The following is a 26,363-nucleotide window of genomic DNA, read 5'->3' as shown; positions in this document are numbered from 1 at the left end:
TTTAATTTTCTTCCTGTTTTACTTGTTTTCTTTTATAGGTCAACTTCCTTATACCTTTAGAATTTTGGTATGCTAGACTCTTTTGTCATAACAGTAGCACTTACGTTTTCATTTGAACGGCTGAGTCAGCAGCATCATTTTAAAAAAAACTACTGTTTTTTCTCTCTCTTCCTTTTGAATATTTTTGAAGGAACATAAGTAAGCTAACTCAATTATTTTTTGCTCATTTTCAATAAAATCTCTTTCTTTAGTTATTTAAAATAAGTTTGTTATTCCTTATGTGTGTATTTTTAAAAATTGTTTTCCTCTCATGTAATGTAACAGCTTGAGCCAAAGAGAACACTTTATTTTTTGAAAATGTTTTAGTATTTTATAAAATGAGAAGAGTTGAGTGGCTAGAGACCATCTGTGGAATACTATCCCACATCTACTGATAACATTTATTTTTCTTTTATCTATTCTTCCATGTCTCTGCCCGTTTATTCATCCATCTATCTGCTGCCTCAATAATGCTGTGTGAAACACTACACTAATGGCATTTTGAGTAGTACAACTGTTAGGCAGCTCCTGTATAAACAGGACAAAAATCTTGCTTCCTAATGGAAGGCTGCATAAACATTTTTCCAAAAGGTAGAAGATGTTATAGACTAGATGAGTGACATAAAAAATTAAATACAATAGACAGGCAAAATTATAGAGTTTTCTTGAAATTTGGGCAATCTTATCAGGTCAGATATAAAATCATAAAATGACATTTGAGCTGATCAAATATCATTGATCAAAAGGATGGGCTGGATGTTAAAATGATGAGAAGGAAGAATGGATTCAGAATGAATGTATTCCTTCACCCATTTATTTAGAAAGTGTCCAATAAAGATTTGTGCACAAGACACTTCGCTAGTTCTGAAGCACGGAATAAGAGTACTGTTTAAGGAACAGCTAATGGGTGACTCAGTGGGTTAAGCCTCTGCCTTCAGCTAAGGTCATGATCTCAGGGTCCTGGGATTGAGCCCCGCATCGGGCTCTCTGCTTGGCGGCGAGCCAGCTTCCCCCTCTCTATCTGCCTGCCTCTGTGCCTACTTGTGATCTCTCTCTCTCTCTCCGTCAAATAAATAAATAAATAAAATCTTTTTAAAAAATCAGATTTATATTGCAGTGAAATCTGTGACTAGAATTAGAAGTTGGAGACTGATCATGTAAGAACCAGAACATTAATTAGTGGATACTAACTGATTTGAGCAAGAGATGATGGCAAGTCCTATGTTTCAAAGACGGATAAAGAAATTGGTGATATTAAGGATTTGGTTTATGAAAGTATTTGTAAGAGTTGCTGTAGAAAATAGATAGGAAATTTTTCCATAAAGACATCACAAGAAAATTAAACTAGACAGCAGTATCCCTTCTGAATATAGATTAAAATGTCCTTAAAATGATAGCAAATGAATACCTTATTATTTGTCTTAACTGCTAATAGTGTATCTAATGAATCCAATTGAAATGAAACCCATAAAATTTCCAATAAATATTTTACAGATTAAGAATTGTATGCTTGGGGCGCCTGGGTGGTTCAGTGGGTTAAAGCTTCTGCCTTTTGCTCAGGTCATGATCCCAGGGTCCTGGGATCGAGCCCCGCATCAGGCTCTCTGCTTGGCAGGGAGCCTGCTTCCTCCTCTCTCTCTCTCTGCCTGCCTCTCTCCCTACTTGTGATCTCTGTCAAATAAATAAATAAAATCTTTAAAAAAAAAAAAAAGAATTGTATGCTTTATCATTCATCTGTTAAAGGACATCTCAGGTCCTTCCACAGTTGGGCTATTGTGGACATTGCACATCACGTGATGAGCACTGGTGTTACACACAACTAATGAATCATTGAACACTACGTCAAAAGCTAACAATGGGGGCGCCTGGGTGGCTCAGTGGGTTAAGCCGCTGCCTTCGGCTCAGGTCATGATCTCAGGGTCCTGGGATCGAGTCCCGCGTCGGGCTCTCTGCTCGGCGGGGAGCCTGCTTCCCTCCCTCTCTCTCTCTCTCTCTGCCTGCCTCTCTATCTACTTGTGATCTCTGTCTGTCAAATAAATAAATAAAATCTTTAAAAAAAAAAAAAGCTAACAATGTACTATATGTTGGCTAATTGAACATAATAATTTTTAAAAATTTAAAAAAGAATTATATGCTTTTCATGACAGTAGATAATGGTTTTAAAAGCCTCTCTTAATGTGTAAATGAGTAATGTATTCTTAAATTGCCCAAATGCTTGTGTTATATACATTGTCATTTGTTTAGTAAATAGAAACTATAGATAAGGAAGTTTTATGTATTTAAAATGACAGAAATAAACCAGGCTGAACAACAACAAAAAAGAAAATAGGTAGGAAATTAATAAGAGAATCCTTAGCATTTACTAGAGAACTGGTAGTGTCTATTTTTATTAGAAACAAGGAGTCCAGTTTTATTCATGTCTAGTTATACAATGGAAGCAGAGAAAACATAAAGTGAAAGTGTCTCAGAGTTGAAGAGTATCTTGTTAGTCATAGAAAAAGATGAAAGGGTCAGCTTTAGATATTCAACAAGGTAATTATGGAAAGAAAAAAAAAGTGGGTGAGTTCAAGGAACTTATGATTATTAAAATAATAAGAAGGTGGTTTTGAGACCGAAACTTATGGATGTGTATGGTATGCTGTGATGGTTAATTTTATGTGTCAACTTCACTAGGTTATGGTGCCCAGATGTTTGGTCAAACTCCAATATAGATGTTGTGTGGTTATTTTTATGTGATTAACATTTATGGTAGTAAACTTTGAGTAAAGCAAATTACCCTCCTTATTGTGGATGGGCCTCATCTAGTCAGTTGAAAGTCTTAAGAACTAAAGTCCCCTGAGGAAGAGGGAATTCTGCCCCCAGACTTCCCTTAGACTTGAGCTGCATCATCTAGTCTTCCCTGGATCTCCATTTTGCTGCTTTCTGTAGAATTTGGACATGCCAGCACCACCGTTGGGAGGGCCAATTCCTTCAATTTTTCTTTCTCCCTCTTTTTTTGTCTCTCCAGGTGTGTGTATCTCTGCATAAACATACATACACACAGAGACATACACACACACACACATACAGAGGAACAATAAATGCATATACACATGTGTATATGTGTATTCTGCTGGATTTGTTTCTCTGGAGAACCCTGACCAATACAGAGGTTATGATATATATTTTTTTCCAGCTCTGACTATGGAGGAGATCTAAAAACAATGACATCCTGTAGGGATGAGCATAGTTAGCACTTACATCTTGGTTTCTAATTATTCTCTGGTGAAAGGTACTGGGTCCTTGGAAAAATGGCTGATTCTAGGATTGAAGCATGGAAAATATGAGATGAGTCTGGAAAATCTTGCAGTGCCAGCGTCTGAGTGATCTAAAAATAGTTTGGGGATGGGCATGTTGAAAGGACACATGAGCAATTTGAAAGAATCTACCATAGCCAGATTTGGGATAAGTTGAACAATAAATAAAATTCATAGACTAAAATAGATATCCATGTGTCTATACTGATATAAATAAGTAAATGATTAAAGAAATGAGGAGAGAGACAGCTCTCCCATTCTGTAGTCCCAAATAATAAATGTAGAAGGAAAGATGGAAATATTAAATCACAATTGGCATAACAATGATTTTTGCAGGCAAGAATCATCAATGGTTGCTAAAATAATGAGTAAAAGTGTAATAAAAACAGGATATTTGAATAGTCTCAGTCTCTCTCCTACAAGATACTTACCAATTACAAATGGGAAAAAACAGAAAATGTTACAGTTGCAGGTGAAACTTTACAGTTGCAGGTGAAACAATAGAAAAATTGATGAAGGTGAACATCACCAGTAATGATACATTGAGGCTTTAGACGTTTCCTGATATGATTCACCAAGAAAGTACAACATCATTTCTGGGATATGTTTAACAATAATGCATACAGATTTTTATCAGATATATAAAGATATCATTTTCATAAATCACTTATATTAGTCTTTAAGTTTACACATATTTGTGTTTTATTAAACTTACATGCTGTGCAGTTATCATAATCCAATTTTAGGACATTTTTATTACCACAAAAAATTACCTCTTGAGAGACTGCAGTTAATCCCTACTCTAACCCCAGCTCCAGGCAAAAACTGATCTGCTTTTTGTCCTTATAGTTTTGCCTTTTCTAGTAATGTTATATATGTAGAATCATATATCTTCTATATCTGGATTCTTTCACCTAGAATTACAGTTTTAGATTTGCCATGTCTTTTGTAGTTTCTTCATATTGCTGAATAGCATCTCATTATATGGGTATACCATATTTTCATTTTCATTCACCAACTGAAGGACATTTGGTTTGGATCATTATTATAAATAATGCTCCTGTAAACATTCGCATGCAAGTATGTGTGTGAAAATAGCTCTTCCTTTTCCTTGGGGAGATACCTAGAGGTAGAATTGCTGGGTCATGTGGTAAATGTATACTTGTAAGGAACTACCAATCTCTCTTCCAAAGTTGCTGTCATTTTGAATTCTTAGCAGCAATTTCTGAGAGTTCCAGTTGCTCCATATCCTTACCAGTACATGATGTTGTCAGTATTTTTTAAAAGAAGCCATTGTAGTATATGTGTAATAGTATCTTATTTTGGAATTAGTTTGCATTTCTCTAGTAAATAATGATGCTTAGCATCTTTTCATGTACTTAGTTGCTACTTATTTACCCTCATTGGGGAATACATGTTAAAATGTTTTTCCCAAATTTTTATTGGATTAGTTTCTTTTTATTAATTTATTGGTTTACTTTCTTATTATTGAGTTATATGACTTCATCATATATATAGACATCCTTAATCATATATATTTTAAAATATTATTTCCTAATTTAAGGCTTGCCTTTTCATTTTCTTAACAGTGCTTTTTGAAGAGCAAAGGCTTGCAGTTTTGATGGAGTCTAATTTATAAACTTTTTTCTTTATTGCCTTATGTTCTTTTTGGTCCTAAGAAATACTTGCTGGATCAAATTCAAAAAGATTTTCTCCTTTTTTCTTCTAGAAATTGTATCATTTTAGCTTTTATCTTAGATCTATGATTGATTTCAAGTTTATCTCTGTGTTTGATGTCAGCTAATGAGAGAGGAATCATTTATCAATACCAAGATATCCAATTTTTCCATCTCCATTTATTTAACAAAATGATTCCTGTTGAATTACCTTGGCACTTTGTATAAAAATGATATCCTTTCTCCCTGAAATACTTGATAGGATTCTACATCAACATCCTCTGGGCCTTGAATTTTTTTCTTATATTTCTGAGGTTTTTTTAAAAAAAATAATAAGAAATAGAATACATTTTTAGTACTATTCTAGATTTACAGAAAAATTGAGCAGAGTTCCATATATCCATCCCCTATTATAGCATACCTCCACACACAGTTTACCCTCTTAGTGAATCTTGCATTTGTGTAGTCCATTCATTATAATTAAAAAACCAATAGTGACATATCATTATTAACTAAAGTCCATAGTTTATATTTGGATCACTCTTAGTGTTGTAAAGACACAAATGCATAATATGAAGTTTGACGAATGCATATTTAACCCCCTAAAAACCATCTGTGCTCTGCCATTTTACCTCTTACCTCAGTCCCTGTTAACTGCTGACCACCATTGATCTGAAAAGATAGACAAAACTGATCAGGTGTTTTTTAGAAAAGACAGTAAAAAAATTGTCTCCATAATTTTGCATTTTCCAAAATGACATATAATTGAAATCATATAACTTTTAGCATTTTTAGACTGGCAGCAATGTGCATTTAAATTTCTTATATATCTTTTTATGGTTCATAGGTCATTTCTTCTTATTGCTGAATAATACTCCATTTTATGAATACACTGTGGCATATTTATCTAATCATCTATTTTAGAATATCTTGATTGCTTTTAATTTTTAGTCATTAAGAATAAAACTGCTATAAACTTTTCAGTCCAGGTTTTTGTGTGGACATAAATCTTTAACTCCACTGGGTAAATACCTAGGAGCATAGTTCTTGGATTGTATGACAAGACTATGTTTATCTTTGTAAGAAACTTTCAAATTGTCTTCTAAAGTAGTTGTACAATTTTGCATTCCCACCAGCAATGAATGCGTGTTCATGTTGCTCCGCATACTCACAAGCATTTGTTATTATCAGTGTTTTGGATTTTAGTTATTCCAATAGAGGTGTAGTAGTGTCTCATATTATTTTAATTTGCAATTTTTTAATGACATGAGATGTGGAACATCTTTTCATGTGCTTATATGACATCTTTGCTGAGGATTCTTCAAATATTCTGTCCCTTTGTAATTGGGTTAAATGTTTACATATTGTTGGGTTTTAAGAGTTCTCGTATATTCTGGATACAAGTTCTTTACCTAATATATATTTTGAAAATGCTTTTACCAGGTCTGTGACTTGTATCTTCATTCTCTTAACAGTGAACACAAGTTTTAAGTTTAAGAAAATCCAACATAACAAAAGTTTCTGCCACGGATAGTGCTCTTTGTGCTGTATCTAAAAACTTATCATCAAACCCATGGTCACTTAGATTTTGTCCTGTTACCATCCAGAAGTTTTATAATTTTGCATTTTGTATTTTGGTTTAAAATCCATTAGAGTTAACATTTTAAAAAGGTGTAGGTCACTATGTATATTTTTTCCATAAAGATGTCCAACTGTTACAACACCTTTTGTTGAAAAGACTGTTATTTATGGAGTTGCCTTTGCTCCTTTGTCTGTTTGTCTGTTCCTGGGCTTTCTGTTTCCATTGATCTATTTGTCTAGTCTTTTGTAAATATCACACATCCTTGATTACTGTAGCTTTATGGTAATTCTTGAAGTGGATAGTGTCTGTCCTCTGTTTTTCTGCAATGTTCTGTTAGCTATCCTGGGTCTGCTTTCTTTCCACATAAACTTTAGAATACGTTTGTTGATATCTCCAAAGTAAGTTGGGATTTTTATTGGGATTGCCTTAAATTTGTAGAACAGGTTGGGAATAATTGGCTTCTTAACATTCCTATCATAACATTTCTAGACTATTTATCCATTTATGTAAACCCTTGATTTCTTTCATCAAGTTTCCTAGTTTTTCTCAGATAGACCTTACACATAATTCATTAGATGTATACATAAGTCTTTCATATATTTTGATGCTAATGTCAATGGATTTATGTTTTTATTTCAAATTCCAGTTGTTTGTTGCTGGTATATGGGGGGAGCCATTGACTTTGGTATAGGAGGGGTACTATTTTCCCACCTTTGAATGGGTCCACTAAGGCTCCTGATGCTTGCCATCAATGCTGAACAGTCATCTCTCATCCATCACTCATAAAGCTGTGGATTTTGCAGACTGAGCTGGAGTGGGAGAGTGAAATGGGATTGGAAGGATCCCCATGCAAGAATGCTACAAAATTACCATTAGGTTTCCCCATTGTAGTTGCAGTTTTTCAGGAGTAAAAGATTGCATTTTGTTGTGTCTTCGGTCACTTAGAAGTCCTGAAATACTTCATTTTTTTTCTTTTTATATTTTACTCAGTTTCACAGTTGCTTTAAGAATTGCTTGATCTCCTCACACAGACATTATTGATAGTCTACATCCTGAATTTAATTATAAGGAAACATCAGACAAGTCCAAATATCATTCCTCCTGCCTTAAATACACTTGATATCCAAGAATGATGTTAGTTGACATCTTCCAAAATAAAGAACCAGTCTAATACCTCCATGTGAAGCAGAAATGTTAAAAGAAAATACGTTTCTTATGATACTTATATTCAGTGATATTTTTTTGCATGAATAGAGGAGAACTGATGGCATTATAAACTTGGAGCCTTAGATAAGATGTTGCAAAATTTGACGCAAACTAATCTAGTCCATAGAATTACCACATATACGATGGCAATACTTTCTATGATTTAATAAATAAGCACTAATGCCCTAGGTGAGAAATGAAGTAGTATCTAGATCTTCATAATCTGGTTCTGATAAAGTTTTAATAATTGTGGGAAATGTAGCTTTATCCAAACTTACCTATCATGCTTGCTTTCTATCTAGTATTGAGGAGGTTATAAGATATATTTGATCTTTGTTTGATGACTACAACTCATTAGATTTAGCTATGTCTTAGGCAGCTGACTTAGGGAAAGGTCTTGTATAATGAAATGTTGAAGCCATAAAAATCAAAAGCTTAATTCTTTCTGCCAGACCAGCACTGGCACTAGGAAAGCTTGATAATTTCCTATAGAATTTTCTTGGAAATGGAGGATAAGGAGTTCTGGTTAAATCCACATTTGATACAGCTGTCTAGTAGCAGCATGCAAATCCCACAAAGCTTCCAAGGCAACAGAAGCTATGCTCACACATTCTAATTAATCACTAAATTAAGTCTACATATGAGAATCAAAGGACTAAATCACTGCAGCAAAGAACCATTCACAAATTCAAAGATTATGTGCTATTTATACTTAATGACAATTTATTTCTGTACAAAGTTTATATTAAGTCCACTAATCACAAAGAATAAATAAAAATGAGCTTCAACTTTGCAAGTATATTTGATTTTATATGTGCATTCCCTAATAATGTCTGGGCTTACCAATTTGGACACTGATACCAGCAACAACTAGATATATATGTTTATATATGATAGATACATGTTTATTTGTGCACACATTTGTTAGTACTAATCTTTGGTAATAGCCTTACTCGTGATTACTGAATCTTACAAATGTGTATGTTGTTGATATTTTGATTCCTCCTTACTTCCCTCCTTATGCTACTTGGATTCCATAGCTCACTACCATAGGTCCTCATTGGCAAAATTCCTCTGTTCACTGTCATTTTTTCCCTCAGTCATACTTGAGTCTCCACAGTCCAATTCTGAAGGGGCCCAAACATCCATCTTCTGCTTTACTGAGTGTGTACATCTGGGCAATGCTGAAAATAATCACACATCTGGCAGGTTGGTATCAGATTCATGGCCACAACCTCAAATGGGTACATGACCAAAATATTTTTAAGTAAGCTCACTTACTGTACTGCCATGTTAATATTACATTTTTCTTCCATCCTCCTACTTTTCTCATAGATAGATAGTATCTTTTACCCAATATTAATGATCTTTCCTCAAAAATTATGTTTCAGTCAAAGTATCCTCATCTTATTTGATGGCAACTCCTTGCCATTTTATCAGGCTAATAGCTCTGGGGATCTTGATTCCCCTCCTTTCACATTCTATCTCTGGTCATCAGTAGGTTCTCTTTATTTTCAAAAGAGTTTCAGAATGTAACATCTTCTTACCTCCTCCACTGTTTCCCATATGATCTGACCTACAATCTTGATTACTGCAATATCTTCCCAATAGATCATGAACCTTGGCTTAGTTGTCTTGGCTCTAATTACTATCACTTAAAATAATGCCTGCCACATAGTAGTTAGTAAGTATTTGATAAATGGAGAAAGTTTGATTGAATGATGCATCAACATTCAAACATAGTTTAAAATTTCCATTAAAAATAACTACTGTTTTCAAGATGGGATTGGGAGGGAGACAAACCATAAATGACTCTTAATCTCACAAAACAAACTGGGGGTTCCTGGGGGGAGGTGGGATTGGGAGAGGGAAGGGGGCTATGGACATTGGGGAGGGTAAGTGCTATCGTGAGTGCTGTGAAGTGTGTAAACCTGGCGATTCACAGACCTGTACCCCTGGGGATAAAAATACATTATATGTTTATTAAAAAAAAAATTTGGAAGGGGAGGCGAACCATAAGAGACTATGGACTCTGAAAAACAACCTGAGGGTTTTGACGGGTCAGGGGTGGGAGGTTGGGGGAACAGGTGGTGGGTAATGGGGAGGGCACGTTTTACATGGAGCACTGGGTGTTGTGCAAAAAGAATGAATACTGTTATGCTGAAAAAATAAATAAAATGGAAAAAAAAATAACTACTGTTTTCAACAAACGATGCTAGGACTTATAGAAAGGTTGGAAGTACCTCCCAAAGTAAGCAATAGATTCAGTGCAATCTGTATCAAAGGCCCAATGACGTTTTTGGAAGAAATTTAAAAATCCATCCTAAAATGCTTATGGAATCACAAGTGTCCCCAAATCAGAGCAATTCTGAAAAAGAACAAAGTTGGAAAACTAAACTCATTAATCATCTCTTATTTTCATATCCTCTTCCAGTTGATGTTTCATTTTCTACCACCATCAACTCCAATCTTCCTCACACCCACCAAACACAAGAGTGTTGCGTCCTTCAGTTCTGTCTACCTTCTCACTTGGCACTTGCACATCATCTTCCTCTGCATTCTGCTTTCTTGTCCCCCACCACTCCATGTTCAAATTCAAGCAGACACAATCTGTCCATATCTTATATGATCTCATGGCAGGATTTGACACTCATTTATTTTCTCTATCAATAGGTCTCCAGGTTTCTCTCATACCACTCTGTGTTCTGATTACTTCTCTACTTTTCAAGTTATTTCTCCAACCAGACTTCAGGTGTCAGAGATCCTCAAGGCTCAGCACAGGTCTTTTATCTTTTCTCCCCATAGGAGAGAATGAGGAACAGGCGATAAATAACACCTAAATAAGAAGGAAAGCTAAGTTTATTGCAGAAAATAGTTTGGAAAGGTATCTATCCAAACAATATACCAGACTCCAAGATATTCATGTTCTCATAATTCAACACTAACTTGGTGCAATATAGTCAGACATCAGTATATATTATACTCAAATGCATTATCAAATTATAAGCTGAATGATCAGAATAATACTAAAAGCATTCCTTTCTACTGGGTCTATGTGGCAGGCTTCAAATATTTTGAGTGTAAAGAATTTCTTTAATTAAATGATTTTTTAAAACCTCAGTGAAATAAATCCACAAAGTAGAAAGAACTTAGGCTTACAGGCAGCCAGATATAATCCATTATAACATTATAATAGTTATTCAGGGTACTATGAATTTCTCAACATCTTTGGTCTTCATTTTTCTATTGAAATTTGGGAATAACAAAGATTACTCCATAGAACTATTGTGAAAAACAAACTATATGACATGTAAGCACTTCTTACAAATAGCAATTTTTAAGAGAAATTTTCCTAATTGAAGTGCATTGATGTTAAAGTCTGTCATATACCTCAATTTCTGGAATATTATCTTGCCATTTCTCCTCATTGCCTGAAACATTAATATAAGGATGTATATGAAATTTCCTCTCCCATTTTAGAGATTTGTAAATGTTAACAATTAAGGTGACTGATGTTCCATTATTCCTATCTTCCCAGTTCCCTGGAAGATGTTTTGGAATCCTTGTAAAAACCCCAATGATGGGGGCACCTGGGTGATTCAGTGGGTTAAGCCTCTGCCTTCAGCTCAGGTCATGATCCCAGGGTCCTGGGATCAAACAGGCTCTTTGCTCAGCAGGGAGCCTGCTTCCCCCCTTCTCTCTCTGCCTGCCTCTCTGCCTACTTGTGATCTATCAAATAAATAAGTAAAATCTTAAAAAAAAAAAACCCATTGATGTGATAATTACTTTGGTTATTTTCAAAGATATATGAAGTCCTCTGATGTCCTTAATTGACACTTCTTAATTGCTGTGCAAAGCTTATGGTAAACTGAAGAGGCAAGAAATTGTAAAGAGAATAAATATTGATTTAACTTTTCAGTTAAAAAATAAATGCTGTTTAGTTTGGAAAAGAGCAGTACTGAAACCACCATCACTAATACCACCATGGGTAGTTGAGCAGCATTTTAAACTGTATAAGTGACTAAGACTGATGCTTTTCAAAGTTCATTGTGCATATATAGCAGCTGGGAGCTTGTTACAATGCAGATTCAGTTAAGTAAATCTGTACTGAGAGCTGGGAATCTGAATTTCTAAGCTCCTGAGTGATGCCCACAGTTTAGGCCTTCAAATTATACTCATTTGCAAGGATTTGAAAGCCTTTGCTTGTGTAAAGAAATCTGAGTAAAAAAGGAAATCATCCAATTGAACTTCATTTATCATTTAAAAAGGATTTGGACCATGCAAAAAAAATCATCTCCAAGAAGTTTTTATATTTTTAGAAGGCAAAGCGAAGAATGAATAAATACATATGGAATAAACTCATCCAGTATATTGGAAATAGTGTAGCGTTTGATGCCAGAGATCTGGCTTTGAATTAATTCATCTGGGCCACTCACTAATTGTGTGCTTATGGACAAAGCTACCTAAAGAACTTTGATCCTCAGTTTACTTATTCATAAAATAAGCTCAGTAATATAAGATTGTTATAAACATTACATGAGAAAACATATCAGCATGATGAAAAATAAAACTTTGTTTTTCTTTTTCAACATACAGAGCTTTATTTTTATACGTTGCTATACCATATATTACACTACATACTAGCACTATTTACAGTATGACTATGGCAAACTTTTTTCTATTTTAAATAATTATGTAAATGTTAATCATTACAATGCAAATGTAAATAACATCTATAATATTTAATGGTGAGTCTTTGCTAGGAATCAAAAGATGTAATTATATAATTATTTCCATGCTAAAGGACGAGTATCTTTTTATAACACAATGACTGAAACACACTATCAAAAAATTATGAATTATCTATTTGTACACATGTACATGAAATGAGAAGACCTGCATTCAAGGCTCAGCTCTGCTATTAATTTATGTTTTCTTGGGAAAGCTACTTAATTTCTATGGATTTTGGTTTCCTAATCTGGAAAATCATATTGGATTACAACTAAAATCTCTTCCACCTCTAAGATTCTAATCCCCACCCCATTACGGTTCTTGCAGCTTCACTGCCTGAAAGTTCAACCAGATGGATGTAAAGACCATGGCATAATAGGTTTTTTTTTTTGAACAGTCAAATACGAAATCATCTGTGTAAATTCAACACTCTTTGCATGAATATATTTACATTCAGTTAATATTTTACACTGATAAAATCACTAGATATGAATGATAAATCATTTAGATATGATAAAATCATTTGGATATGAATCTAAAATGACAAATATTGTTGAGCATTTGCTAGCTGTTCTTCCAGACTTTTTTTTTTTTTTACAAAATTTAAGTTGTTAAATCCTCATTAAACCTTGTGAAGTAGGTACTATTATTATCTTCGTTTTACAGTTGAGGAAACTAAGGCATGAGGAGATTAACTTGCCTTTGGTCATTCAGAGTTTCTGTCCCCATGACTTGGCTTTGGAGGTCATATTCTTAACCACTATGATAAGCAACCTGTGTCACCATAACGATAAATGTTTCTTAATTCATAGTTTATTTCATTTGTCAGGTAGGAGCACTGAATTGCTTTTTATTAGTTGATTTATGTATACAGGACTCCCGTAAAATCATTCTGTCAACCGCATTAAAGATTGCCCTCACAAGCATTTTGGCCAAACATTATTTTGTTGAAGTATCCTGTGTAGTCACATGCTTGGCAGACTTTTGATACCTGTTTCACCCTGTCACCCCTTGCCCTCACTGCACCATTCTTCTCTCAGATAAGAGAAAAACATGCTTATGGGACCCAAGAAATGAAAATCATCAGAAAGTGACTCATTCTTTTTTTATTAGCACATTTGAAACCGTTAAAGGAGAGGGATTTTCTTCTGGGTAGTATTGCAACACATTATGCAGTTTCTAGGAAAAATGGTTCACTGCATTTTTTTGGTAACAAGTCAAGTACATATAAATTCAGGTCCAGGTTAAGTAGTTATGCTTTTTGAAGATTTTATATCTGGTGTGGTCTGCTCAGTGTCACCAGGTTTCCACAGCAATGTAGCTGTAACATTCCTTCTGAGAGAACTCGCATCGGGCACACTAGAGCAGATTTATGTCATCGACCCCCACAGGGTATTAATCATTCTTTGAGGTCATTTTCAGCTATCAAAGTAAGTGCATTTGAAAAAAAATTGCTAAAACTGCTTTCAAGCCAGGTCTCGTGGTTAGTTTTCGTGGTGGAAAAACAAAAGTTGAAAATTCACAAAACAAATTTCTTGGCAGAGAAAGTATGAAGATTGAGGTTTAGATGAGGGTGTTGCCGTTCATTAGCACACTTACAAAATGTCTGTGTTATGAAAGCGAGGGCACACTTAGAGGAAAATAAACAGATTTATCAGCCTGGTTACAATTTTACGAGGTACAATGTTGAAAAGTTTCCACTGTCTGTGTGAAATCCGGACAAGATAATTCAGACATGGCTTGGACTGATGTGACTTTTCTGTCTGGTGCTAGAAAGTGTATTAACAGCCAGATACACTTCTCATCTGAGACTCGGCCAGGTTCTAAAGAACTGTTTATATTTTAAAGATTTTATCTTTGTAGAAGTCAGACAGCCAGTTCTGGTACATGAATGGGAGCTGGTTTTTACCTAACTAAGTATCTGTAGTGAAACGGAGGGGAATGAGAGTGCTGACATTTAGTCAGGACTATTTCATTGTCAAGTGCTTCAGAACGTGGCTGACAGAGGAATTTCACCTCCATGGAAAAGCCTAGAGGCCTAAACTCTACCTGAATCTGGGCTTGCAGTGTAGGGAGAGGAAGCGGATATTTAAAGGTGGTCTGAGATATATAAAGATTACAATGAGTCCATGGAAAACAGACTCATAAAGAGTCTTTTATTTGAAATTTCTATCTGTATGTGTGCATATGAGTATTTTGTACTTATATACATGTAATTTCAGTAAGAGATAGACATAGAATTTTAAGAGGAACTACCGACTGAAAACATCTTTTCCAAACTATTCTGTCCCACCACTTTCCTCCCCAACCCTAAGTGAGATCTTATAGCTTGAGGATTTTTTATGCACAGTTGATTCCGAAGCCCACATCTAAGAGGGAGAGTGCTGGCATCCTTGGTGAAGCTGTTCATTTTGGGACGATACTTCCTATGCAACTCCGCTATTTCCAAGCAGTTGTGCTCTTGATGCTTCTTGTTTTCCAACTGTAGTAGTTTGAACAAGAGAATTTTTTTCCTACTATAAAAATACTTAAGGGTAGTTTTTCCCCACACTTTCTTGAAACACTTACCAGTGTCTTAAAGTCTTATCCAAATTCATATGTATATCAAGGAGATTTTGCCTAACTTTTTGAGGCTCACCCAATTTATAAGCACAGTGTGAAATATCTCAAATTCAGGCAGTAAAAGAAGGAGTTTAATGTTTTTAGGAACTATAATTCCTTTTTAGTAGCAACAAATATTGACTAGATTTTGTAGGGTGAAGAGTGATTTAATGAATAATTTCCCAAGGCTACTTGGAAGTTTACATGTCTTCTTCCTGACCATGACCAACACTTTACCCCATAGAACTTCTGTCCAACAGTCTAGTATCTCATCTCACACTCTTCAGAAATAAATATGCTATATTTTCCCCATATATATAAAAATCCAACATAACTTTAAATCAACAAATAAGAAGTATATAATTGTTATACTCAGTCCATATTAGATATTGTACCAGGCAAACCTTAGGTCAGATGGGAAATAATGAACCTATTATGTGTAGACTTGGTTACTCTGGTATGACGGCGGTGGGATTACATGAGGTAGAGGGAAAATTCCAAAGAGAAAGATAACTCTACTTCAACCCACTATCTTTGATTCACCTATTAAATGTGACTGTTTCATCCTACCTTAAATGTTCTCTGCAACTGCCTTTATATTGATGTACAAGATAGATACTTGGGATGAAATAACACAGCATAGTTTGAAGAGGTCTCCCTCTCTAGACTTAGCCTATTTGTTGTCCCAAATGCTAATTTGGTCTCTCACTGGCTCCTATAGACTGAATGTTCATGTCCCTCCTGAATGCATATGTTAAATCTTGATACCTAATGTGAGAGTATTAAGAGGTGGGGCCTTTGGGAGGTGATTAGAGCATAAGGATAGAAGATAGAGCCTTCATGAATGGGATTAGTGCCCTTATGAAAGAGGGTTCAGAGAGCTCTCTTACCCCCTTTTCATCATGTGAGGTTACAGTGACAAGGCAGCCAGCTGTAAACCAGGAAGCTGGCCCTCACCAGATAACAAATCTGCTAGGGCCTTGATCTTGGACTTTTTAGCCTCCAGAAGTTTGAGAAATCAATTTTTCTTGTTTCTTAGCTACCCAGTCTGTGGTATTTTGTTATCAATCCAAATGGACTAACACTCTGGCTTGTGGCCTACTTTTATAATCTGAAGTTTTGGGTAGTAGCTTTCTTTGATGTTTGAAGAAGGTGATATAGTACTTACTTCATAATAGTGTGTATTTGTATGTGTGTGTGTGTGAGAGAGAGAGAGAGAGAGTCTTCCAAATCTAATTGTGTAATAGATACCATTTTATTTTCGCAGTCTTTTTTTATTATAGATATGAGAAGCAAAGTAATAAAAGTCATAGAAAATTAGACAATATCATTTTATAGTAAATAATGTACTTTCTCAAATCTAAAGTAACATGAAAAGGCATCGTTGATTTACTAACACCTTCTTTGAAAATCTACTTTTTAAAAAGTCCACTATAAAGGTATGCATCAGTTATAAAAAATGCATACTAATTATAGAACTACGAAAAGGTAAAAATAAGTAATTGCTTATAATTATGGAAATACAGTAGTTTTTCTTTTCTTCTTTGTATCAAATTATTTTACCAGACATGTTATTAAATTATATTGATTCATAAATACTTGAGTGCCACTCATTTATTCTATAACAATACTTTATTATTCCGGGTGGTCGGTCATACAAAAAACTTAGAGAATAGAATTCTAAAATGGAAAGTAATTGTGCTCTCCCTCTATCTAAACTTGTTCTTGGAACAATTTTGCTTTGAGAACTGTAATAATGCTAAGGTTCATGAACCTTCTCTCTGTCTCCTCAGAAACTTATCCAGATCAGCATTTCCCCATCTTTCATGGAATAAAAGGTGGGGATGTGGTCAGTTTTTCTGGGACATGTTGCCAAAACTTTAAGGTTATATCAACAATAGAGTGGATATAAGAATGAACTGTCCTTTCTATTAAGATGGGAGGAAAAGAGACCCAATTTCATTTAGAGGTTTGCTTTGAACATTTTCTCTGTGTTCTGAAGTGACCTGAAGTTGCTTCTACCACCACACCCAATCCCACAAGGATTTTAATTGGCATGCCTGATAATATTGTTTTAAATTTAGTAGGGAAGGCCTCCCACCACTAACTGTTTCTATAGAGCATTATTGAACTCTTGGGGAATTTTTCCTCCAAAGAAAGCATGGAATTCCTCTCTGAAATATTTATTTCTCTAGGACTCCAAATGGAAGTGTCTGGAATAAAAAAGAGAGTGAGAATGAGAAAGTGAGAGAGTAGGAGAGAGACGGGGAGTGGAGGAAGGAAAGAAGGAGAAAGAGATTATTGGCAAATAACTCTTTTTGGATTTTTGCACATTTGCATTCAGCTGAGAATATATTTGACTTTTGCCAAGTGAGATTTGGAAGATGCTAACAAAAAACTTCAGAAGTGTGAAGGAAAATCTACTGATCATTTCCCCTATCTTTGGAAATATACTTATTTTCATATTACTCAATAGGATGAATGTAAATGACTATTTATTTGCTGTTTGTTGTCTAAGAAGCAGACATCATTGAACTAAAATCATCTGTTTTTTTTTAAAGATTTTATTTATTTATTTGACAGACAGAGATCACAAGCAGGCAGAGAGGCAGGCAGAGAGAGAGAGGAGGAAGCAGGCTCCCCGTGGAGCAGAGAGCCGGATGCGGGGCTCGATCCCAGGACTCCGGGATCATGATCCGAGCTGAAGGCAGGGGCTTTAACCCACTGAGCCACGTAGGCACCCTTAAAATCATCTTTTTCTTGAGCTTTTAGGTTGCATCTAAACTCTAGGCTGCAATAATAGACCCATTTTGGGTCCTGCCAAGATTTTTTTTTTTCTGATAGTAATTTTTCAGTAGTACACTCAAATTAAATTCTAAGATGTCCAGAATATTTAGGCCATGTCGAGAGATGTCTTCTGTTCTGCCTGGATGACATACCATCTATAAGTTTACCCCTATCAAAAGCAACGAATCTACATTTCTTTTTTTTCCTTTCTTTTTTTTTTAAATCTACATTTCTTTTAATTTGCTTGTTCTAGTGTGAAACTTCACTGTTGGATACTTTTAGGGAATATATAACCATGTTTAATTTCCTTCTTATTATATCCTTCAGATGATCTCAAATGAGCCACATCCTTTCTTATGCATCCTACAGAGATAATCACCAAAGAGTGGATTTTGGCTGATAGCCACTGATGCCTGGAAGACCAATCAAAATGAAGAGCCAGAGTCAAGATCCTGATTCCCTTCCTGCCATCACGTCCAAAGTAGCCTTTTTCATGTATCCAGGTAATGCTTGGGCTCTCAATCCAAGATTAAAAACATCTGCTAGAGGACTTGTCAAACAGTCTTGGAACACTTAGTCGAATTCGCAGGAACTCCATCTGGGACTGGTGATACTTACTTCTTTCATATCTTTAATTGTTTCTAGCACCTCCATAGATCAAAGTTCTCTCCATAATCCTTCTTTCCATCATGGCATATTTACCCATTTTATATCAAAATATATAATCTTTACCATCTGGTTTCATAGAGGAATATAAATCTTTATCAAAGTAGATTAACATTAAGTAACTTTTTTTCCAGCACTGTGAGCCTATATTTCTTTCTTATGTGCAAATTTAAGGAAATCATCCTCTCTTCCATGTTAGACTTTAAATGTAGAAACAGGATTCCTGGGCTTTTCTAACTATGGAGTACTTTTACATGTTGCCTTGTGCTTGAATTTAGAAGTTCAAAAGAAGTTAGTGTTTTGCTACCCTTCATCTTCTGTACTAGAATGATATATATTACTCTTACAACAAATATCACTTGATCTTGATTATACTTTTGCACATTTGCAAATCTGCGTCATTTCATAAAACTATAAACATCAACAAGACGTGATTAGTTTTTAACAATTTTTAGTATTTGGTCTGACTACTTTATAGTCGGTCCTCAGTAAATTGTATTAATAATACAATAGATTATTATATTATTATGTAATCATAACACTTGTGTTAAATTATAGATTTTCATGTTAAAATGAAAATTGTAAATCATCTAAATGTTGTAAAGCCTTAAATAATAGAAGGCTAAAATTATTATGCATACACAGAAATATTATGTCATGATCTGATTTATACAAATGAATGTATCATTCTAGTTGTTATAATTCATAAGCCCCTATAAAACATTATTCCTATTTCATACTCTATTCTTAGAATACTTCACATTTTCCCACTATTACACATCTAATGGATTCTTTTGTCTTGTACACAATGTAGTAGTTTATTGCTTCTACTCACCCCACACTTTCTATCATGCACACAAACTGGGTTTGTTTGGTTTTTTTTAAGATCTTATTTATTTATTTGACAGAGAGAGAGAGAAATCACAAATAGGCAGGCAGAGAGGGGGGGGGAAAGCAGGAAGCAGGCTCCCTGCTGAGCAGAGAGCCCGATGCGGGGCTCGATCCCAGGACTCTGAGATCATGACCTGAGCCAAAGGCAGAGGTCTAACCCACTGAGCTGCCCAGGTGCCCCCACAGTCTGGGTTTTTAATATAAACAGCACATTATTTACCAGAAAGTAGATGGTTAAATCTTAAAATGTTTATGTTGTTAATTTCTTTTCTATAGCTAAATATTACTTTTTATTTCATGTTTCTGATTGGTTGTTAGTGAGTCACTCTTGAAAACAGAATTCTCATTAATTACTATCAATAAGATAAACTCACATTCTCTCTAATTCACAACACTGAAAATCAGGCATGGACTCAAGAGACACTTTTAAGTGAGGAGATCTTACTATAAAAAGTGTTTTAGAATTTGGTAGATTTAGCCTTTTTATCCATTTTGGATAGTTACCAATTCTCTAATCCTATGTTAAAGGTAACATATTGAGGTGTTACCTCAATCATGTTCCTCTTACCCAGGACTAAAAAAATGTTTCTTTCTAAGACAAAGACCCTTTCCAAGGAGCACACCATAAATTCTAAATATACCTCAATATTCTTCTATTATGACATATGCCACTGAAAACTATGAAAAATGAGCTAATTTTAAAGCAAAGCTTGGAAAAGATAGCGTTACTTATAATAGCATCTATCCTATTGAACTTCAAAGAGTGAAATATTTTAGCAGCCAATGTCAAGGCTGTATTGGGGAAATCTGTAGAGAGAAAAGAAAAATATCTAAGGTCATATAGAATACACCAATTTTTATTGAAATTATAGCTCAAGAAACTTTGGTATTTTGATATAACATATTTACATTGATAAAATGAAATATTTATGTTTCAAACATTAAATTTACAAATATATAGTTATTTAAAAAATAGATATAATTTTTAAATATTTACAGTGGTACTTTTTTCTCCCCTGAATTAAATGCTGCTGTATAAAATGCCTCAGAGAGGAGAAGGATCCTTGAAGTGTGATTTCAAAGACATGTTTTAATTCAATATCTAATACTAACTAGATAATTTGATCATAGGCAATATATTTTTGGCCTCTGGGCCTCTTATGTAAAATTAAAGTAGTGGACTATATGATTTTTAGAGTTCCTTTAAACATTGAAATTTATGATCATATAGAAAACATTTAGATTATAATCACTGTACTCAAGCCAAATGCCACATAAAACCCTACAGCGTCATCCCAACCCTCACCGGTAAAAGCTGAGTGAGGAGGCTAAAATTTGCCTTCATGAGGTTGCAATGAGGCACCTCAATACCCCCCAACTGGTGATGTTAGAGAAAACCACGTAGAAAGCTGAGACTTTCATCCCTGCTGGCCACTAATAAGCCCTCATTCTAACCCTCAGTGTCTATGGAGACCAACTAGGGAGCCTAGACTTTTACTCCCACCCAGAAGTAATAAGACATCCATCCCTTCCCATGTTTCCTGGGTGGTATCAGAGGAGCCCTGGTGGAAAGTCAGGACTTTCACAATAGCTAAGCCCATCCAGCAGTAATGAGGAGTTTCTTTCTTGTGTCAGTAGAGGATAGGTGGGAAGTTGGACTTTAACTAGTACCTAACAGTAATGATGAACTGCCCCCCTTACCTGCCAGAACAGTGTCAGAGAAAGCTAGCTAGAATAGAAGATTAAAATAAGATCCAAAGTCTCTGAAGATAATGCAAAGAAGTTCTGGTTGCAATAGAAAATTACCCATCATATCAAGAACCAGGAAGATGCAAAGAAATAATCAAAAGATACCAACATCAAGATAACCTAAATGTTAGAATTATTTGACAAGTATCTTAAAAGACCCATCATAAAAATACTTCAGTGAGTGACTAAAAACATACTTGAAGCAAATAAAAAATTAGAAAGTCTTAGCAAATAATTGATGATGTAAAGAAGAACCAAATAGACATTTTATGGCTGAAAAATACAATGACCAAAATTAAAAGGCTCAATGGCAGAGAGTAAGGGACAAAAGAAAGGATAGCTACAATTGAAATTACTCGATTTGAATTACAGAGTTTAAATAAACTAAACATAAATGAGCAGTGCCTCAGGGACCTTAGAGATTATAACAAAAAATCTAATTAATGTCATGGGAGTTCTAGAAGGATGGGAGAAAGAAGGCAAGGCTGAAAAAATACTCAAAGAAATAATGGCAGAAAACTTCTCAAATTCGACAAGAAATGTAAACCTACAGATTTAGGACACTGAGTGAGCCCCACAGAAATTAATGTCAAAGCACATCAAAATTAAGACTACTGAAAATAGGGGGTGCCTGGGTGGCTCAGTTCTTAAGTGTCTGCCTTTGGCCCAGGTCATGATCCCAGGGTCCTGGGATTGAGCCCTGCATTGGGTTCTCTGATTGGTAGGAAGCCTGCTTCTCCCTCTCCCATTCCTTCTGCTTGTGTTTCCTTTCTCGCTGTGTCTTTCTCTGTCAAATAAATAAATAAAATCTTAAAAAAGAAAAGACTCCTGACAATAAAGGACAAACAAATCTTGAAGCAGTCACATACCTCACATACACCTCACATACAGGAGAAAAACAATTAGAATGATACCCTTCTTCTATGAATGCATGGAAACAAGAAAGAAGTGGCACAATATTGATTTTTCTGGTGTTAAAGGAAAGAAATTGTCAACTCAGTCTTACAGATAGTGAATCTCTCTTACTCAGAGAGATTTACTCTTAGACAAACAAAGGGAATTTGTCCCAGGATACCTACCCTAAAAGAATGGCTAGAAGAATTTCTCTAAACCAGAAGGAAAACAATATGAGAAAGAACCTTAGAATATCAGGAACAAAGAACATAATAAACAAAGACATGAGTAAATATAATTGGCTTTTATTCCCCTTTTGATTTTTTAAGATTGATGGTTGAAGCAAAAATTATAAAACTGTCAAATGTGGTTCTAAATATATGTGGAGGAGATATTTAAGATAATTATAAATAGGTGAGAGTAATAAGAAGTAAGGGAAGCTAAGGTTTCTATACCTGCCTTGAACTGGTAAAATGAGGACAACAGTAAACTGTGGTATATGTTTGACATAATACTTAGAGCAACCACTAAGGAATCTATACAAAGAGGTATACTCAAAATATTGTAGATATGTCAAAATGGAATTCTAAAAAGTGTTCAAGTAATCCACAGGATGGCATGAAAAATAAAACAGAGAAATGAAAAACGGAAGGAGCAAACAAAAACAGAATGCCAGACCCTGCCTACATCAATAAAAACACTAAATTAAAAAAATCTAAATATGCCAACTAAAAAATGGAACTTTGGGAGATTGGATTAAAAAACATGGCCCAACCATATGCAGTTGACAATAAAATTACTTCAAACAGAATTGAAAATGTAGGTAGAAATTAAAGGGATGGAAAAAGATATATCATGTGAATATTAATCAAAGGAAAGCAGGAGTGGCTATACTGATATAAGACTTCAGGACGAAGGAAATTACCAGAGACAGAGAAGGGTGTGGTATAATTATAAAAGAACCAATCCACAAAGATGTAGCTATCTTTAATACGTATGCACTAGATAATAGAGAAAATACAGTAAGGAAAAAAAAAATTCACAGAACTGAAAGGAGAAATAGACAAGTCCACAATTAGAGTGGATCCAGAGCTTGGCAATGAATTCTTAGACTTGACACAAAAAGTGCAATCCATAAAAAGAAACACTGATAAATTGACCTTAAACAAAAATTAAAAATTTCTTCTGCAATGGATCCTACAGGCTCTAAGTCCAAGATCAGGATGCCAGAATGGTTGTTTTTTTATGAAGACTCTCTTTCTGGCTTGTAGATGACTGCCTTCTCACTGTATCCTCACATGTCAGAGTTGGGGGGTGGAGAGGATTTCTTCTTTTTCTTAAAAGGGCACTAATCCCATTATGAGGGCCCAGCCTTATGACCTCCTCTAACCCCAATTACCTCTCAAAGACCCCATCTCCAAATACCATCACATCGGGTGTTAGGGCTTCAAAGTGTGTATTTGGGAGGCAGGACACAAACATTTAGTCCATACAAAGGAGGAACACTAAAAATCCCCCAATTAGAAAATATGTAGTTGAATACTTAGGTGTGCATTCAATTTCATGTCAACCCCCCAGATCTATAAGGAGACCTGACTATTTTAGAGTTCATTTGAAATTGGGAAAGAGTTTAAAAGAATTGCAGTAAGCCCTTTGGTGTTTTCCATGAGGATAATCAACAGCATTGTTTGATTATGCTTATATGGATAATATGGATAAATATCTTTATTTATGGATAATGTTAGGTCTCCTTGAATGGATGTCTTCTATGTAAATAGACCTGAAATTCACGCTATTCAAAACTATCTGTTGGTTTAGATTATTTTACATTACACTCTTTGTATGATATTGAAACATGGTGGTCTCTTTGAAGATCTCTATTCCCAGCCCCACATTAGATGAGTTTCCAGTAAAGCTGTCTAGGGAGCTAGGCTCTAGATAAACAAAGAGAAAAATACTAGATAAGATGTTGAGAAAGAATACCCACACCTTGATATTTATGGAAATATGATTGCTCTTTTTTAGGATTAATTCTTTTCTACTTTTTTTTATTTTTAAAAAAGGAACTTAAAATAAACTTAACATGGTGCCAGCTGCACATTGGATACAGATGGGAATTCCCAAGTAGCTTGTGCTATTGCTACAAAAACTACAGACAATCCATGTCTAAATTTTAAAGGGAATCTTTAAATTACTCAAAGAATTTGGGGTTTGAAATAATTCCATAGTGAACAAAGTTTACAATGAGCAATCAGAAATGATCCTGATGAATGAAACTATAGACATTCAGAAAGGGAGTGAAGAGAAGAAAAAAAAATAATGAGGAAATGAAGAATACTTGTTAAATAAATGGACATGAAGAATTTGGGTTAAACATTTTGGAATTGTTGGAGGTGGGAGAATGCCTAGTGATCAGTATAAATACTGACTTAGAGTTGGTAATTAGTGAGGACTAGTTGATAAATGTGTTCTTAAATTTACTATCTGCTATTTTACAGATAGGCAAATACTTTATATGACATCTCTCCCTCCTAATATCATCACACTGGGGGAGAGGATTTAATGTACAAATTTTAGAGGGACACAAAACATTCCATCAGAATGTCAAAAATGTCAGTAGAGGTTTGAATGGTGGTGGTAGTGTTTTGTTTGTTTTCAAGCAGAAGCGTAGATGGAAAGAAGTAAGGAAATATGCATGCATACTCACGGTCTTTTTCTCACACAAAAGGTGGAGTGTCATAGAAAAGTTTTGTCCATTCCTTTTTTTTTAATCTAATGTAATATCCTTGAAATCCCTCAATATCTGTGGATAGAGATATTCACTCGTCATAGCTTGATAGTCTTCCATTTTATGAAAGTACCACTGTTTTTTCGAACACTGTCCTATGTATGGGCATTTAGGTCATTTTTAATATTTTGATATTGCAAATAATACTTCAGTGAAAACCCTTGAGCATATGTTTTTATATTTGGGGGGAATGTATCCTTAGGTTAAATTATTAAAAATGGAATTTGTGGACAAAGATTAAATATGAGCATCTTTTTGTATATTTAAGTGTCATTTGTATATATTTGCCTATGAACTGTCAATTCATAATCTTTGCACACTTTTCTAATTGATTTTGGCCTTTTTATCTCTTGTTTTTTAACAGTTCTTTACTACAAGGGGTCGTTCTAAGGGACACACTGGTATGTTGTAATAAACGCCGAAGCAACATTACAGTGAAAATTAAGAACTAAAATATGCAGGTGATTTCCTTCTTTTAAAAGAGAAAAGCAAATATAAGGCCATACCTAGAAAATAATACTCTCTATCCATTGCTTTCCAGTCTAGCTTGTTGCAGAGAAGAGAAAAAATAAGAAAGAGTTCACCAGCCCTCTGAGAACTGTATGTAACTCAGGTGAGCCTATGAGAACTATGTTTGAATGTCATCTTTCTTGTATGATGAGGAACAAGCATGCAGTCAAACAGTTCTCTTCAAAATAATCCATATGGCATTTATAAATATGTCCATTCTTACTTGGTTTATATAGAGTACAATTCTCTGCATATTGTTACATATAAACTTGATTATCATTGTCAAAGCAGTCCTCTGTGTCCACTGGCTGGAACACTGCCCTCATAGAAACTTTCTGTGGTACATTACAACACAAATTGTCTTTATCTCCATATCATTCTTCAGAGCATACCCCTCTCATTTTCCCACTTCATGTAATACATACACCTTGGGGGATCTTTATTATTACTAGCCTATTATTCTAACCCATAATTATCTGGATCGGAACACACTGGATTCCCTAAGTATATATTTTTACAATATTATTATGAGTAACATCAGCCAACTTTCGTCCTTCCTCCCCTTCTCTCCCTCCCTTTTTCCTTCTTTCCTTTGTCCCTCATTCCCTTTTTTCCTTCCTCCTTTCCTTCCTCCTCTCTCCCTCCTTCCTGACTTCTTTCCTTCCTTTTCTGTAACATGTTCATATGTCTTCTCAGACCCAAGTTTATTCCACATAAGGCCTTTCTCCATTATAACTTTGTCATTTCAGAGATAGTTCAGCATGGATGTATAGACCGTGTACTTCAGATTACAGAACAAACAAAAGTGCCTCAAATTAGGTAATCAGGTGCTGCTGATTCTGTTAGACTCTACTACATATTTGCATTCTTTGTTACCACATGTTTAGAGATTCAGGTTAAAGCCTGAATTTTTATGGCAATGAGCATGTGTGTTTGTGTGTGTTTTT

At 34.8% G+C, this 26,363-nt stretch overlaps 1 long non-coding RNA gene across 1 annotated transcript in view; it reads left to right on the top strand.

The window, feature by feature from the left end:
* The window catches only part of LOC123951927, a 359,215-nt gene extending 333,707 nt beyond the window's left edge, over nt 1–25,508 (top strand). Inside the window, exons 4-5 of the long non-coding RNA XR_006820537.1 lie at nt 18,246–18,421; nt 25,448–25,508. This is a non-coding gene — a long non-coding RNA (uncharacterized LOC123951927). The remainder of the gene's footprint in view (nt 1–18,245; nt 18,422–25,447) is intronic.
* Nucleotides 25,509–26,363: the final 855 nt, after the last annotated feature.

Source organism: Meles meles, chromosome 10 (genome assembly GCF_922984935.1).
Source record: "Meles meles chromosome 10, mMelMel3.1 paternal haplotype, whole genome shotgun sequence".
Taxonomy (NCBI): domain Eukaryota; kingdom Metazoa; phylum Chordata; class Mammalia; order Carnivora; family Mustelidae; genus Meles; species Meles meles.
Note: the sequence above shows the minus strand (reverse complement) of the source record. Positions and strands in the feature narration are given on the sequence as shown.